Genomic DNA, 16,994 nt, shown 5'->3' with positions numbered 1-16,994 from the left:
AAGTCCGGTAATACATTTTGGGAAAGAATACCACAGAGGGAAGCTTTATCCATTTTAGTGTATCATAACCAGAGACATATGATGATGTGGACCATTTCAGTGATGAAAACGTTGATCACTAAAGTAAGGTGGTGCCTGCCAAGTTTCTCTATTATAACGTTACTATTTTCCACTTTTTAATTAATAAAAACTTTGGGGGAGATACTTTGAGCTTATTTAAGTATCATGTTTCTCATACTTTTGTCCACTAATTTGAGCATTTATTGATGAATTTGCCCAGAACAATTACTGTGGTATTTGCCTAATGGTGATTTTCTAACTTCATTATTCCTTCTACATTTATTAGTTAGAATTTTACTGTATTTTTGCTTCTCTCTCATTTATCTGTTTGATGTATAGTTTATGGATTCTTATTTTATTCTATGATTATAATTTATTACTAGCATTATTTATTTTGTTGCTCAAACTGTCCCAGATTGACTATTGGGAGCTTCGTCTAGTGGTCTCCTGTGTCCTTTAGACATATCCCCATCGTTTCATTTCTTCGTACTTCTTTATTTCTGGCATCACAAGACATTTCATGCTCGTTTCACACTTTTTCTGCCTCAGACTTAGAATCAGTCATTTCTCCAAGGAACCCTAGTAACTTTTACTGGAGAATGGTGTTCAGAAATCAAGACCTGAGCAACTAGGGTGTTCATTGATACTGCATGTCATTGCTGCTAGGCTCTCTCTGCAGGTAGAGCTAGGAAATATATGTGTGAACACACAGGCATATAGACATATATCTATGTCTAGTTCTATATGTATCTACATATTAAAAACCATAAGTTTGGGGCTGGCTTGGTGGCATATTGGTTAAGATTGCATGCTCCACTTCAAGCCATGCTGAGATGGCATCCCACATACAAAATAGAGGAAAATTGGTACAGATGTTAGCTCAGGGCCAATATTCCTCAACGACAACAACAAAACAAAAAAAACCCCGTAAGTTCATGTTGATAACCTCCTATTCTAATCCAACATCACAGACTTCATTCTAGCCTTCCCCCTTTCCTTATTTATAACTCCTTTCTTTGACTATGAGAAACTTGGCTCCCATTTTCTATAATATATTAACTCATTTGCTCAATCCTAGGATGCACATTAAGTGGTTTTGGACAGTCCACTCCTTTGACCATGCAACACCTACAAACACCCATCTTCCTGTTCATGCATTTTTTAAAATGTCCATCCATACCTACGTAAAATACTCTGTCCCCCAAAACAGACAACCAAGGTATCACCCAATTGCTGCACCTAATTCCATGTTCATGACTTCTGGGTGATATGCAACCTTCTTTCAGTCTGCATGTAGCTCTTCATGGTTGGGTAAACTATGGCTACAACAAATTTACCAGTCACCAACACATACAATATGCGGTAGTAGAGAAAGAACAGGGTAACTGCAATGAGAGAAATCTCAATTATAAAAGAGGAGATTTGCGGAAACACACACATGAACACAGACACACACTAGATAACAATACATAAAAGACATAATCCCCCTCAGGTGGGTACGTGACTTGGGGATGAGAACATGACTTAAACAATCTAATCAGTGTGAATCCCAGGACTCTGTCTTGGAAATGCTGGTACTAAAGCCTTTTTTTTCTTCTCCTTAGCAGCATTGTCTGACGATGGTCTGACAGCAGAGGAGTGGCTTGGTCAGTCAATCTGGCAGCCTCTGGTTTTCTTCTCTCAGGGCCTTTTCTTTGTTCGTTGACATATCTGGAGAAGTTTCTCCTTCCAGAGGCTGCATAATTTTAGCATCCCCTTTTCTGTGTGTGTGACTTCAAAGAGTCTGAGCCTGCCATAGGAGCTGAGCAATCATCGACTGGTTGTCCAGGACTGGGATTTCTTTGGCAATATTGCTCCTTTATAAACTTAGTTGTCAGTTATCATCAAGGTATTTGACCAGTCACATCCACAGGCTAGGAACCATAGACAGAGAGCCTGTCTGTGGTCACTGGATTCGAGTCTAGGAATTTCCATTATCTAACAACAGGCCTCTGTTGTATTATCATCCCCTAAGGCCTTAGTGTAGTGGCTGCTACTTTTATATTGGCTTCTGCTTCTGCACAGTTTCTGACAATAACTTCCAGTGGAATGATTTGTTCCCTGCCCTCAGGTTCCATCACAGCTGTACTTGTTTGCTTTGTCAATTCGGGACTGTTTAGTAGGAAGTATTTGGGAATGGCCTAAGGGGTTAGGCTTATCTTTTGCCCCAGTCTTACTTCCTGTCTTTACTTGTGTGAACCTTAACTTGGAGTAAAGGTTTTCGCAATACTGTTAGATTTCAGTCGTTTTGATTGCAGTCCATACCTGGAAAGGGACACTTTAAGCAAGACCATATTTTCTTCCTTCTCTGACTTCAGATGGGTCACTTCATCTTAAGATCGTCTCTTTCTTGTAGGATCTTACTGTAATCCAAAATTCTGGATTTTTCCTGCCATTTCCCTGTTGTGCTTTGTAGGCACAGGCCTGAGTCCCAACAGCCAGTGCTCTTCACATCATCATCCCTGCTCAGACAGGTCTACATTTTAGAGTTTGTGTTTTACTGCACCCCACTCCTGGAACCAAATTCTGTATCGGTTATGAATTGTTTGGTGCAAGAAACAGAAGAGCTGATTCAAATCAGCTTAGCCAATAAAGGGACTTATTAGCTTTTAGAACTTGAAGTTCAGAGATAAGGCAAGCCTCAGAGTCAGCTTACTTCTAAGTGGAATCCACTCATCTGCACCCTTCTCTTCATGTCGGCTTCATTTGTAAGCTCTTTTCATCCTAGTAGCAAGATGGCTCCAACAGTTCCTGTCTTTACATCTTCATTCTCTGATTCTGAGAGGAAGGGCAGAAAAAATAACTTTGATACCAGGATTGCATGCCCAAGTCCCAAAGTTAACCCTGATTGGACTGTTTAGGTTACATGGCTACCTGAAACCAATCGGGAGTTGATTATAGAGGTGATGTGTGGCAACAGTAGACATACAGTTGAAAACACACCATTAGAAAGGGGAAAGTGGATTCTGGGTAGGCAACTGACGATTAATTCATTACTAGGCCTTTTATTTTTTTATGCGTGTTTGAGGAATTTTGTTGCTGAGCTAACATCTGTGCTAACCTTCCTCTATTTTATGTGGGTTGCCACCACAACATCGCCTGACAAGCAGTGTTAGGTCCATGCCAGGGATCCGAACCTGTACACCCTGGGCCGCTGAAGTAGAGTGCAGAAACTTAACCACTATGCCCTTGGGCCAGCCCCAACCCGGCCTTCTAAAAGAAACATGTTACCTGGGCTTTAAAAAATAACTTCACATTATCTTTTTTAAAAAATAGCATTAATCCCATCTGAGCTTATTTATATGTCTCTCTTTGAAACATCTAAGGCTCCATGAGAACAGGGACCTTATTTATTTTGTTCATTTCATTTGTAATACAACACCAGGCATTCAATAAATATTTGCTGAATGAATGAATGAATGCATTGTGTTTATCCTGCATCTCTGAGATCTTTCAACACAATGTCCCAAACCTCCAGGGCATGAATTACTTCATTAGAGATGCTTGGGCTTAAGGCTTCACAGCTGGTAAGTAGATGGCCAAAACCCGAACTCAGTCTTGCTGACTCCACTTATCGTGTATTTTCAACTCTTCTGAGCAGCTCTACCTCAGAGTTTTAGCACAGCTGTGTTCAGAATACATGCAGGAAATACATAAAATACGCTGACAGCTAGTGTCCAAATAATAATTTGGCCATGAATTCATATTTGCTTTTCTGATCTGGGGCTATCAACATACTCAAGTATGGCTAATAATACATGAAAGAATGGGTTCGATCTGTTGCTAGCCTCGTTTCTCACTTTTCTATGGCAATAATATAGGGCACATTATAATTTTGCTTATTGCATGTTGCCTCTGTTGAAGAGAAATCCTTTTTTTCTGATAGCTTTAGTAGAGAGGTCTGATCAACAGAAAACAGAACTAACATTAACTGATTATCTACCATGAGCTGGATACTTCATTCATTCCTTCACTTACATCTTTTCATTTGTATCCATTCATTGAATATTTACTGAGTACTCTCCATGTGGCAGGCATCATGCTAGGGGTTAGGGACACAGCATTTAGCACAGGCTGAGAGACATTGTAGTGCATTGATTAAGATGATGAACACTGGAGACAGAAATCTGAGTTCAAACTCTGGCTTTGCTGTACCTTGTGAGATCCAGGCATACTTGGTTAACTGATCTGCGTCTTATTTGCTTCATTGCATGAAATTGTTCTTTATCTCACATATAGTTGTTTTGTGAGGCTTAAGTGAGATAGTATAAATATTGCACTTACTGTGTCTAGTAAAGTACAGTGCTTGACACATAGTAGTTGCTCAATTAAATGTTATTTTTATTACCAGATGGTCCCTATCCTCAAGTTGCTTACAATGAGTAAACAGACATAAATGTTTACACTTAATTTTCCCCCAAATGCTCTGATATAAGTGGTATTTCTCCCATTTTACATCAAGGAAATTGAGAATTTCAATAGTTTGTTCAAGTCCTTAATTAGTGAGTAAATGAGGCAGAACTCAAAATTCAAAGATATCTGAGTCTGAAGCCCATGTTCTCTCCAACTATGTGGATAATAAACTGAGATAGTGGTTCTAGTCCAGATTTTAGACCAGTGGTTCTCAGCCCTCAGGAGCTTTTACAAAGCACCAAATGCCAGGACCTGTTCCAATTCAATTAAATCAGCACATCAGGATCAAGGCTGTCTAGGCATTGAGTATTTTCTAAATCTCCCCAGGAGATTCTCCCGGCAGCCAGAGTTGAGAACCACTCAACTCTCTGAAGACTCTTCCAGCCTTAACAGTCTGATCCTTCTGTACATGGCAGCGCTTGTCAGAATGAGATCAGCGCCGGACATTCCAGGACTTTCCTCCACTGGGGCTCCTGGTGAGCACTGTGTACGTTAGAGGAAAGACCAAGGCAGGTGGTGCTCCCTTTGCCCAAGCCCATGGCCATGGGTTGCAGGACACAGTAGAGCATCCATCTGGCATACCCTGCAGCTGCATGAGTGCTGGTGGAGGAGTGTGGTGAGAATCTAATCTCCCTCTTCAATGTTGGGTGGACCGATCGACAGCATCCTTCACACATGTAGGAAGGAGCAGCCTGTGAATTGTCCCAAACAAATGCAGCTGTTTTTGTTTCTGGAGAGGATGCCAATAACATTTTGCTCTTTGCTGTTCTCAAGAACAAAAATGTGTGCACAGCCTTAAGAACAAACACATAGGGATAGTCATAGTAACCAATATATTATATAGACACTTATTTAAGTTAACTAAGAAATAACGCGTATTTGGGTCTATATTCTACCACAGACTATATGCTGAGATATTCAACAAATGGAAGAAGACTAGTCATCAGCCACTGGATGCCTTCTGGAATATTTCAGTTACTCAGAGTCGAAGCTTCTGCAGCTCGTTAAACTGGCATCGTTTCAGGAACTCATCCCAGAGTCTAGTCCACGTAACCCTAGCCTGCACACTCTCTGTCTTGCTCCTCATAGCAATTCTGAGAGATACATGGTCAGGTATCACTATCCTTATTTTACAGAGCTGGAAACCGAGGCTTAGAAAGGTTAAGTAACTTGTTCAAGGGCTGGAAAAACGCACAGCCTACATTCAAGCACACACCTCTGGAGTCAAAATTCCCAAGTTATTCACTTGAGCTAGTTATTCAATTGTGCTACTCAGGCACACCATAGACTAGAAACCAACCAACCACATGAAAGCAGAGACACCCCAGTAAAGATGCGGGTATTGGATTCTGATTATTTGTTACTGTGTTATGGTTTTTACTGCAACACTCCCTCTCTAGGATCCAAGAAGAATACATATAAGGCCAGCAGGTAGGACCCAGACTCTGGTTGGGTCAGATCTTACCCCTTCCATGTTTCCCTCACCCCAGCCTCAAGTAGCAGGCAATACTGAGCCCTCATGTATCCAGACTCCAACTCAGGCCCACTACCCCAAAAACATGCAGTTAGAAGTTGAATAAGAAAACTACCACCCATGAAAGACAGCTGAGAAAGACCAATCATAGCTAGGGATGTGTGTGAGAACTCTCTAGACCAGCACTGTCGAATAGAAATGTAATATGAGCCACATAATTTTAAATGTTCTAGTAGCCACCTTAAAAAGAGGAAAAATAAACAGGTGAAACTAATTTTAATATATTTTATTTAACCTAATATATTCAAAATATTTCAACATGGAGTCTATATAAAAAATTAGTAATTCTTTGGTACTAAGTCTTCAAAATGTGGTGTGCACTTTACACTTACAGCGTATTCAGTTCAAACTAGCCACATTTCACTTGCCCAGTAGCCACACGTGGCTAGTGGCTACTGTACTGGACAGCAAAGGTCTACAGCATCTCAACATAATTATTAGACTGATGTACTTACTATATAAATGAGTTTGCTGATGCTTTCTCATTATTGGGGGTTTAATTTGCAGCAAACTAGATTCCGATTTAACATGAAGGATAGGGTTTCAGTTGGTAAGGCAGTAGAGTTTTCACGGAGTGCTATTATTGCCAGATACTGTGTTTGGCTCTGGGAGTACAGGAGTGAGCAAAAACGGAGCCTTGGGACCTTCTGAGTGAAGATATGTAAGAAAAGGATAACTATCTACCCATCTGAAACTCTGGGAGTACAGTTCTAATCAGAAGCTCATAGGGATGCAGGGAGAAAGAATGAATTATGGAGAAGATCTGGAGTTAAAAATGAACAAGTATTTGAGCTCCTATTGTGAGGCCCACAACTCCTGTGGGCTGTGGATGATATGAAAAATGTATAAGATAGAATTTTAAGCATCTAGAAGACTAACATATAAAAGAGCTGTCTTAGTTCTGATTCCCCCAATGCTTCCCACCAAGACAAGGATTTGAATTTAAGTCGTTTATTCTGGAGGCGATCTCAGGAAACACGATAAGGGATTGGGGAAGCGAGACAGGGAAGGAGGCAAGCCAATATAGGATGCATAAATGAATGGGTTACTGCTATGGACAACTGGGACTCCATCCCACTGGAGATCTGAGAGACTGTTTGAGACACACCTCAGAATCCACTCACCGAGGGGCGTGGGAGCTGGGGTATTTATCCTCCAACCCCAGCCCTCATTGATTAAGGGTCTCTTCTAGGGCATTAGCTCCTGGCATTTCCAGCCTGTTGTGCACTTGAGCTGGGCTCACTCCTGCTGCCAGAGAACACCCTCAGGAAAAGAAGGAACAGGAAGCTCTGGGTGCGTGTGGGAACCATCTCTGGCAATCTGGAGAAGGCCAAGAAGATAGGACTTGGGCTCCAACAGTGTCTGCAACAATGACTGACATTCTGAAGTGTGTACTGTGGTACCAGACACTCTTCTAATCACTTTCCACGTGTTAACACACTTAATCCTCACAACTCTCTAAGGTAGGTACCTATTACTCTCCCCATTTTAAAAGAGAGGGAAAATGTGCATAGAGAGGTTATGTAATTTTCTCAAGGTCATACAATTAGGAAGAGACAGAGCCAGGCTCTGAGTTTGGTGTCTTAATCACTATGCTCTTAGTTACCAAATACTAAGGATTCTGTTAAAAACCAAACCTACCTTTCAGAGAAAGTTTTCCCAGTCATGCTTTACAAGCACCGTATCTTACATTTCAACAGGAAACTTGCATTTTGAGGTCTCAATCTTACACTCCAGAGAATCTAGACTGCTCTTAACACCAAAATCTCAGCAGAGTAAGTGGAAGACAGAAGTTCTTCAAGTCCAGACCTAGACTAGATCAGGTAATCAAAGACAGAGTTACACCGTGTTATAGAAATGAAAGGAGTATTTTTATGTCAAGTACCAAGGCCACATGTCTCCAAAAGTGTTCAAAAAACCGTGGCGTGCGGACAGCTCTCTCTGGAATCCCTGCTCAGATAACTGAAAGACTGAGGGCCTGCACCCTCATGAAACAGACTTGTTCTTAGCCCGCCCACTGACCCCTTGCCTTCTCTGTTGGATCTCTCTTCCTCACACCTTGATAGTATCTCAGGGAGGCCTCTTATCTTTTCCAGTCAGTCAGGGATCTCGTTTTCAGGCATTAAAAAGTCCAGCTCAGCTAATCCAAAACTTCAATCTCTGGTGTATTTCAAAGCTCCCCTTCCGCCTCGCCCCATTGCAGGCCTGACCCAGGCTCAAACACTCGCATTAGGGAAGGGTGGAGGGTACTGACTGGTTCCTTATTTGCCCTGTAATACCCTCTCCCCGATTTACTCTGCTGCTTCTGCCTCCTCCAGAACTAAGGCAAGGAGAGAGAGGAGAGTGAAGGGGCACAAAGCCTTACTTCAGCAGCACCATAGCAATATAGCCATGGCCCTCTACACGGCAAATCTTGGCTTTTTCCTTCATCCGTCACTTTTGTTGGTTCTTTGGAGACCTCCTTGCTGGGGACAGCTCCCTGAAGAGAGTAATATCCCTTGGCTGACCACTCAAGATCCCCTTAGCTCTAACATGACAGTTGCCCTATCAGCCTCTGCTGGGTTGTCTAGTCCCTGTTGGCACACCCCTTGGGCAGGGGGCCCTCTTAAGGCAACCAGAGCCTGGCTTTCATCCGAGGTGTCCTCCCTGACCACGGATGACAGGATGTCGCTCACTCTTGCCCATCACAGATGGAGGTATGATTTGCTATCCCCTTAACCCTCTCTCTTTGTCCGACCACTGGGGGCAATTGCATTGATCATTCCCCTTTGGACCTTTGCAGGCTCTGGAGAACACGTGGCAAACTTTTCCAAGAATTCTCTCTCAATCCCTGGCAGCTTTGTGTCTCTGCAGTTATGCAAGCAATTGATTTAGGGATGAGTGAGAAAGACTTATTCTTCTCTCCTGGCCACCACCCCCGTATTCCCTTCCCTCTTCCTGCTCCTGTCACACACTTGACTTGAGGAGGGAAGGAAACATTCTGTGCACAGAGAATCCTCTCGCTAACCTTGAACATTGCCCTTTTTATGTATAGGTGAAGGTGGGTGATGCGCTGTGGGTTACAAAACTGGTTCCAACCTCTTAGTAAGTCCCGCTGACAGTCTAGCTTTGGGGTCTCATGACCCTCAGCTTTGGAGTCTGAGCCAATAGGACTATGCTATGTCGTATCCTGCTACAGAAGTAAGAGAGCCAGCCACATCTCTGGGCTGGCTTAAATGCAGTTCTGCTTAGTCACACTGAGAGCAATCCAATTATCTCAAAACGTCTTCCAACACTCAGTTTTAATATTCATAAACTTAAGCTTTGTTGTTTTATTCAAACCTTAGGACAACTTTAAAATTGCTTGAAAAGCGGGGAAAATACCTTTCTTTCTTTCAGGCATATGGAAAAATAAGCCAGGTATAACACAACAAAGAGATTCAAGGACCCTTAGTTCCACTAACATCCCTATCATTTAACAATAAAGAAGCCTTAACAAGAGTGTGGTGGGGATATAAGCTTTCGAAAGCAGTCTTCCCACCTTCCACTAGTGCGTAGCTACAGAAGAAACTTGAATCAAGTTGAATTCCCAGACTAAATAATTTCCATTTCCACTCTTGGGGAGGGAGAGGGAGAGAAGGCTCATGAGAATATATGAATATATTATTAAATGCCTAGTGAAATTTCAAATTCGAATTATATGTATAATCAGAGAGCAGGCGATAGATTTATATTTCTTTGAATTTGAAGTTAAAATATATATATATATATGCATATATATATATACACAGACACACACACGACTATAAAATCTCCTCTATTTGAGTAGGTTGATCTATAAGCTGTTCTTTCCTTGTCATTTTTTTTTTCCCTTCTAACAGAGAATCTGTGTGAATCATCATTGCCATAAAACTATGTGACTGAACACCACTAATTATATGACTTTTAACTGGAAGAGAACAATGGCTTTAGGTCTCCATGGCCTGATGGAGCTGTCTTACTCAGCCATAGACTGTCTGTCCATGTCCAGCCAAGAGTCGTGCTTTGCTGGTCAGAGGGTCTGACTGTCTGTCTTCGTGGAAGATTCAGGCTCTGTAACCAATAACACCCAGAGTGGCAGCCTGCTGCAGCTTTCTCAGAATCCCCGTCAATCCAGGTTCCTGCCTGGCCAAGGGGAGCCGCCCTTTCTCAGAGCTGGCAGTGCCCCGGCCTCCTGCACCTCCAAAGGCCCTTGGCCCTCCCAGATCCAGATTCCTTTGCCTGAGCCTGGATGGTGGCAGGATGCTCAGGCATGTAGGGACAAACTTTCTCCCCTTCCAGTCTCACATGACATCAGCCCGCACAAAAGTGCCAAAGTACAGGAGATTGGCTTAACAACTGTGATTTAGTCTTTTCCCTCAAAATAAATGTGTCTTCAAATTACGACATGTCCCCTTACTAACATGGAACAGAGTATTTATGGAACAGCAGTTCAGCACCTTCCTTCCAACTGCTCTCACACGAGTTAGCTCCTCGGGGCCTGACACGCTCTGGGGAAGACTGCACTACATGAGGACCCCTCTTCAAAGCCATGGAAACGGATCCTCCCACTGGATGCGACCTGGTTCGAGTCACACTGCTAGTTACTTTCAGGAACAGGACCAAAAGCCAAGTTTCTTCCTCCTAAACGTCTGACTCTCTTAACTGAGGAGAGAAATGCTACATGGTGTTCTTTTAAGGAACAGTTTATTTTTTTCTGATTACAGAAATAATTTGTTTTCATCAAAAAAGTTGGGAAAACACAAAGTGCTAGGAAGAAAGGAAAAATCACCCATATTCCCAGGCAGACATGATGACTGCTGTTAACATTTGGATGTGTAACCTCATATGTACATTTTTCTTTAAAAATGGTTTCATAGTATATTTAGTGTTTCTTGATGAAGTTTCTTTCATTTTCTCCCCAATTATAAAGGTATACATGCTTATCACAGGAAAATCAGAAAGCAAGGACAATCATAGAGAACACCAAAACCATCCCATAATCCCACCCACCAAGAGGCAACCATGACAGAGGAGTTTCACTGACTTTGACATTTAGAAAGCTCGAAAAGTTGCAACATGCCTCTAAGGCAAGGGTAAGATGTTTTAGGGAGAATTAAGGAACCGATACTCTGCAGCCTTATTTAGAATGTAGGCGGGTTTTTCTGGAATGAATGTCTCTTTATTTCAGCTTCCCTATTCATAAATATAGGCAAGAGTTTCCAATTAACTTCACAAGAATACTTTCAGGATCAATAATATAACATTGGTTGGGCATTTTGAATGTTCTGAAAGGAACCTATAATCTCTAGGCCATGAACCACATTCATTCAGTTTGAGATTCCACTGCCAAGCCAGACCACACGGAATTGGGGCCACATGAAAATAGTAGAAGGTGGTTTGGCTGGAGATACACACTCCCGCTTTATCTGGGCCGGAGAATGGAAGGAGCTGACAAAGCAGAGGAGAATGTGGAAGCTCATCGTTCCTCTGTACAGGCAAAACCACCCCAGCCACGTTCAGGCCCAGGTGCTAAAGGCTTTGGGAAACAGACAGCTCTCTTTTCTAGGGCACGTGTACTGCCTTTTCTTTGAAATTTTGTTTGTTTGTTTTTTGCTACGCCTCTAGTCAACATGGGGAACGGCCCACCATCTGACTTAATAACTACAGGCATACCTCGGAGATATTATGGGTTCAGTTCCAGACCATTCCAACAAAGTGAATATGGCAATAAAGTGAGTCACAGGAAGTTTTTGGTTTCCCAGTGCATATAAAAGTTATGTTTACACTATACGGTAGTCTATTAAGTGTGCGATAGCATTACGTCTAAAAAAAACAAACATACTTTAATTAAAAAGTGCTTTACTGCTAAAAAATGTTAACCATCATCTGAGCCTTCAGTGAGTCGTAATCCTTTTGCTGGTAGAGGGTCTTGCCTTGATGTTCATGGCTGCCGACTGATCAGGGTGGTGGCTGCTGAAGGTTGAGGTGGCTGCGGCAATTTTTCAAAATAAACCAACAACGAAGTTTGTGTATCGATTGACTCTTCCTTTCATGAATGGTTTCTCTGTAGCACGTGATGCTGTTTGACAGCATTTTACCCACAGTAGAATTTCTTTCAAAACTGGGGTCAAACCTCTCAAACCCTGCTGCTGCTTTATCAACTAAGTTTAAGTAATATTCTAAATGCTTTGTTGTCATTTCAACAGTCTTCACAGCATCTTCACCAGGAGGAGATTCCATCTCAAGAAACCACTTTCTTTGCCCATCCATAAGAAGCAACTCTTCATCCGTTAAAGTTTTACCGTGAGACTGCAGCAATTCAGTCATATCTTCAGGTTCCACTTCTAATTCTAGCTCTCTTGCTATTTCCATTGCATCTGCAGGTACTTCCTCCACTGAAGTCTTGAATCCCTCAAACTCATCCATGAGGGTTGGAATCAACTTTTTCCAAACTGCTGTTAAGGTTGATATTTTGACTTTTTCCCATGAATCACGAATGTTCTTAATGGCATCTAGAATGGTGAATCCTTTCCAGAAAGGTTTTCAATTTACTTTGCACAGATCCATCAGAGGAATCACTATCTATGGCAGCTATAGCCTTAGAAAATGTATTTCTTAAATAATAAGACTTGGAAGTTGAATTTATCCCTTGATCTGTGGACTGCAGAATGGATATGTTAGCAGGCGTGAGAACAACATTAACCTTGCCGTACATCTCCATCAGAGCTATTGGGTGATCAGGGGCATTGTCAATGAGCAGTAAAATTTTGAAAGGAATCTTTTTTTGAGCAGTAGGTCTCAACAGTGGGCTTAAAATATTCAGTAAACCATGTTGTAAACAGATGTGCTGTCATCCAGGCTTTATTGTTCCATTTATACAGCACAGGCAGAATAGATTTAGCATAATTCATAAGGGTCCTAGAATTTTCAAAATCGCAAATGAGCAATGGCTTCAACTTAAAATCACCAGCTGGATTAGCCCCTAACAAGAGAGTCGGCCTGTCCTTCGAAGCTTTGAAGTCAGGCATTAACTTCTCCCCTCTGGCTATGAAAGTCCCAGATGGCATCTTCTTCCACTATAGGACTGTTTCATCTACATTGAAAATCTATTGTTTAGTGTAGCCGTCATCATGAATGATCTTAGCTGGGTCTTCTGGAGAACTTGCTGTGGCCTCTACATCAGCCCTTGCTGCTTCATCTTGCACTTTTATGTTATGGAGACGGCTTCTTTCCTTAAACCTCATGAACGAAGCTCTGCTGGCTTCAAACTTTTCTTCTGCAGCCTCGTGACCTCTCTCAGCCTTCACAGAATGAAAAGAGTTAGCGCCTTGCTCTGGATTAGGCTTTGGCTTAAGTGACTGTTGAGGCTGGTTTGATCCCCTATCCAAACATTAAAACTTTCTCCATATCAGCAATGAGGCTGTTTCAATTTCTTATCATTCGTGTGCTCACTGGATTAGCACATTTCATTTCCTTCAAGAACTTTTCCTTTGCACTCACAGCTTGGCTAACCATTTGGTGCAAGAGCTTTTGGCCTGTCTCAGCTTTCAGCATGCCTGCCTCACTAAGCTTAGTCATTTCTAGCTTTTAATTTAAAGTGAGAAATGTGCAACTCTTCCTTTCACTTGAACACTTAGAGGCCATTGTAGGGTTATTAATTAGCTTAATTTCAATATTTTTGTGTCTCAGGGAATAGAGAGGCCCAAGGAGAATGAGGGAGATGGGGTAACAGTCAGTCAATGTTGTGGTCAGAACACAGACAACTTTATCTATTAAGTTCACTGTTTTATATGGGTGTGGTTCATGGCACCAAAACAATTGCAACAGTAATATCAAAGATCACTGATCATGGATCACCATAACAAATATAATAATAATGACAAAGTTTGAAATTTTGGAAGGATTACCAAAATATGACACAGAGACACGAAGTGAGCAAATGCTGTTGGAAAAATGGCGCCAATAGACTTGCTCAATGCAACGTTGCCACAAACCTTCAGTTTGTAAAAAATGCAGTCTGTGAAGCACAATAAAATGAGATATGCTTGTATCTTAATGATATGGCTATACCTACATAGATTGAGTAGACATGATGGCTTCACCAGCCAAACAGCAGCACCAAGTTTGGAGGATGAAAGTATTCTGATGGTACAGAACATGAAGTCCCAATGGTAACTCACAAAACAAGTAGGTTTTTGGTCATAGTTGCAAAGAAGACCCTAGAAGTAAGCACTCAGGTATGTGCTACCTAGCTAAAATAAAACAAACTAATCAAATAGATAAAAACGTTAAGCGTACTCCCACTGTGTACCAACCCACTGTTATCTCGTGTTATCCTCACGCCCTGTGCTTCGCAAGGCCTGCTCCTCCTCCTACATGTCTAAAGTGTATATGGGAAATGGCACCACAGTCCACCCAGTTGTCCCTAAGCCAGATTCCTCAGCATCATTCTTGACTCCTCCCTCTTTCTTATCCCCTATATCTAATGCATTACCAAGCCCTGCTGATTCTACCTTTGAAATATGTCTCAAAGCCTCTACTTTGTTTCATCCCTACTTTTGCCAGCACAGTCCTGGCCGTAGTCATCTCTCCCACGGTCCACTGCTACCCACTTCTCATTGGGTTTCCATTTCCATTCTTGCTGTCCCTCTACCAGAGTGATCCTTGGGAAACACAGATCTGACAGTGTTACTCCTCCACCAAAAACCCTCCAATGGTTTCCCATATTCCAAAAATTGATGCATATTTTGACAAACACACACAGTCATGTAACCACCGTAGCATTCAAAATACAGAACAGTTCTTTTTTTGTGATTAAGAATAAAGCTGTTATAAAAACTGACATAGAGTTTTTTGTGTGAAAGTAAGCTTTCATTTCACTTAGGTAAATACCCAGGAGTGGTATTTCTGGGTTGTATGGTAAGTTTATATTTAACTTTATAAGTAACTGTCAAGCTGTTTTCCAAAGTGGCTGTACCATTTTGCATCCCTATGCTGGTAGGCTAAAGTCCAGACTCCATATTAGGTCTTCAGGGCCCTCCACATTGGCCTCCTGCCTGTCTCTCCATCCACAGCTCTCTCCATGACCCCATCCTTTCCACACTTCATCACCCAACCACGCTCAACTTCTTTCACTGTTGTGAAAAGCTCTTACTAATCTCCAGGACTTCCCACACGCTGTGTCTTCTGCCCAAAATACTTATGCACTCCCCCTCTTTACCTGAACAACTTCTTTATCTGACCAACCCACTGGCTAAAACATCATCTCTGCCAGGAAGCTTTCCCCAAACTGAAATTATTTCCCCCCTGTATTTCTCTCATTCACTCATTCAACAAATATTTGATGAATAACCACCAAGTTTGTTCTGGACACTGGGAAGATGGCAGTGAGTGAAAGGAACCAAGGTCCAGACACTCATGGAGCTTACAGACAATGACCAATAACAACAACAACAACAAAACAAATATATACCAGAACTTCAGGCGGTAGCAACTACCATAAAAAATAATAAAGCAGAGCCATGGGCAAAACCAGAGAAGAACGTGGAGCTGCTATTTTAGATAGGACAGTGGAGGACACTCTCCGAGGTGTGAATGAAATAAGGGAGCAGCTCTGCAAATCCCCAAGGAAAGAGAAGTCCAGGCAGAGTGAACAAGGACAAAGATGTTAAGACACCAAAGAGGCTGGCATGAGGAGGCAGGTGAGTTCAGGAAGGAGCTTGAAGACCTGCAGTGGGAACACAGAAGGCTGGGGAAGAGTCGAGGAAGATGAGACCAGGTCACATGGTACTTTCATAGCACTCCCCACTCCGTCATGTTTATCACACTGCGTTGCTACTGCTTCCTAAGGTGTCTGTCTTTCCCTCCCAACTGTGTGCTCTTTGAGGCCCAGGATTGTTTTATTCTGCTCATTACTGATTGTAAGCACTTAGCGTAGTGTCTATGGCATGGTAGGTTCTTAATAAATCTTGGAATGAATGAATGAGTGGATGGAGTACCCCAACAACACAAAGTGTCTTGATTGAATAACAAATCCTTGAGAAGATGGCATGAGCTCATATTACCAGTAGAGAAAAGAAGGCTCAGATTGCTTCAGTGACTTTCCTAGAGGAAGAGGTGAGTAGCGTGGCTGAAATTCAGCTTCCTCCTCATCGCAGCTCCTCTCTCAATATCTGCACTGTCTTTCCTGAACCAAGAAGCAACAGACTCTAATATCCAAACATCTTTCTGCCCATCCTCATTCTCTTTTGAGAATTCAAATTGAATTTGAAAGAACCTCTCTGTACCATCCCTTAGGCAGCAGTTGAAAAAAAGAAAAAAGCAGCCCAGGAGTCCACAAATGCTTTTTATTTGACCCATAGAATGATTCCAAACACTGGAAAACATCATCATAAAAAATAAAAATTTCTGGCTCATTTTGAAAAATCAGAAGACGTGGTAATCCTGTCTGTAATCTCCATGGAAAAACCCACCGAACTGCATAATGACTGTCCCTTTATGTAAAGTGTGCCCTCTCCAATTTGCCACAGCCCTCAAGTCTCTTTGGTGCCTTGTACCTGGTCCCCTTCACTAGTTTAGGTTACTTGCCTGGAGGGCGATAAAATGTGGTTTACTGCCCCATAGCAAATGCTGTCAGGACCCATGGTTGAGGCGGTTGAAGACTGGGGTCAGTGCCCTTGGGTATTCCATTTCTCTTTCTAGCACATTTAGGTGGTTGAATTTGGAATGGAAGGACCATCCTGAGTAGCATAAATCAGGAAGTCAGGAAACAAGGGTGATGGCTCAAAGAGCTGCATGCGACAGAGGAGATTATAAGACGGATGCAAGGAAGGTGGCAGTGAAGGCTGCATCCCTCTGCCCAGCTCAGAGGGTCTGACCCATGTATAAGCCACATGGTTTGCAGTATCAGCTGGCAGATGCCCCCTTCTCCCTTGATTATTTAACTCAG

The 16,994-nt window shown here is 42.2% G+C and overlaps 1 long non-coding RNA gene across 3 annotated transcripts in view; it reads right to left on the bottom strand.

Annotated features, from left to right (window-relative positions):
• The window catches only part of LOC111769784 (uncharacterized), a 216,300-nt gene that overhangs the window by 126,067 nt on the left and 73,239 nt on the right, over window positions 1-16,994 (bottom strand). The window contains exon 6 of one of the 3 annotated variants that reach the window (XR_011430143.1): window positions 380-2,877. The exons of the other annotated variants lie outside the window; for them this stretch is intronic. This is a non-coding gene — a long non-coding RNA (uncharacterized lncRNA). Of the gene's footprint in view, window positions 1-379; window positions 2,878-16,994 lie in introns of those variants that run through there. 3 annotated transcript variants of the gene reach the window in all.

The sequence above is a fragment of the Equus caballus genome, chromosome 21 (assembly GCF_041296265.1).
Source record: "Equus caballus isolate H_3958 breed thoroughbred chromosome 21, TB-T2T, whole genome shotgun sequence".
NCBI lineage: Eukaryota > Metazoa > Chordata > Mammalia > Perissodactyla > Equidae > Equus > Equus caballus.
Note: the sequence above shows the minus strand (reverse complement) of the source record. Positions and strands in the feature narration are given on the sequence as shown.